We start from the raw sequence: 1640 nt of genomic DNA on the forward strand, positions 1-1640 counted from the left end.
CAGCTGGGAGGGCGGGGCGAGGGGCGGGGGGGCTGGAGAGCCGGAGGCTGACGTCACAGGGCGGGCGGGCGAAGCGGAGCGGGAGCCATGTCCTTCGTGGGCAGAGGGAGAAGAGGGCCGTGGGAAATGGAGGCTGGCGGGGGGGGGGGGGCTGCCTGCCTGCCTGTCTTGGCCCGTGTCCCTAAGGAGCAGGACCCTCGTGGTGCTTGATGCATACCCCTCAATATGTAGAAGGCAGGTCTGTGCCCCGAGACCCTTCCAGTCCAAGGGCGGCACTGGAGGGAGGTGCGAGGGAAGGTCAACGGGGAAAGGGGCTCTGTTCGCTTCAGTTTCTCTGCAAAATGGACTGGCGGCATAAGCCAGTTTTATAATAAAAATTATAAAAAGACAACTATGCTGTATCACACATTGTATTTGTTTTCTAGGTCTTTTTGCTAGCTTGGAGGAATTTTGCAGGGTGTGTGGAAATGCTGTGCATTCATTCTGTCTGTTGCACCAACAGTGCTGTGTAGGAAATTACAGGGCGACAGCGACTGTTAGGCATCGGTTGCCTGTTTTCCAGCCATGTGGTGACCTGCCCAGGATGGCACTGGGGTTACACAGGCCCCTGGATGCCATTTTGCGTCACTGATGTGAGCTGCCACGATTTGCTAGACTAAAATATGGCAAGCCTAGAAGCTACTTCACTTGTAACTTCCAGTCCTGTCCCAAGAAGGGGAGAGCTGATACTCACTCTGAGGCTGCAATCCTAACTCCACTTACCTGGGAGTAACCCCCATTGTACAAAAGAGGAGAGAAGTGAAGAGACATGGTCAGACTTGCAGTGTGGCTGACCTTTTTGTTGGTCAAGGGACATACGTATTCCCTTGCAGGGAATCTGGCAGGAGCCACATGCTGCCTCCAGGCGAGGAGGAGGAAGCCAGCAGTGGGCGGAACAGGATCATCACATTTGAGACCCTTTCTGCCACCCGCGTCTCCCCCCCCCCCCCCACAATGGCTGACATGATTGCTTGTGTCTGCATAGCCACGATTTCTGTTGGGAGAGGGGGACCTCAGCTTTCCCCAACACCCTCCAGAGGTTGTTGGACTACAACTCCCATAAACCCCTGAGAACATGCTGTCTGGGGCTGATGGGAGTTGTAGACCAAAGCACCTGGAAGACACCAGGTTGAGGAGGCTGCTCTAGCTGCCTAGAGGGAGCTGCAGTTCTTCTTACGGTTCAGCCACCGGCAGATTCCATTTGGAGCTATCCAGGGTGCTACTCGCTTTGCTTGCTAGCTTAGGTGGACCTTGCCCTCTACTTTGCCTGACTTTGCTAACCTGCACTTGCTCTCTGCTTTGCTTGACTGACATTGGAACTGGTTCTGGCCTCTTGTTTCACCTGATCCTGCTCTTTGGAATCTGACCTCAGCTCTTTTGACCTTGCCCTGCTAGAACCTGACCTCTACTTGACCAGCCTTTGTTATGAGATCCTGAACAGGCACCAGCCATGTGACCTTGTTTCTCTGGAGTATGTGCCCAGCACACCCACCCACCCCTTAGGATACAAACCTGACCCCTGCCTGGGATGGAACATCAGATTCTGAGAGCTGAAGCAACCAATGTAGTGGAGAATTGGCTCTCTAAATTCTGGGATCTTT

Source organism: Podarcis muralis, chromosome 17 (assembly GCF_964188315.1).
Source record: "Podarcis muralis chromosome 17, rPodMur119.hap1.1, whole genome shotgun sequence".
NCBI lineage: Eukaryota > Metazoa > Chordata > Lepidosauria > Squamata > Lacertidae > Podarcis > Podarcis muralis.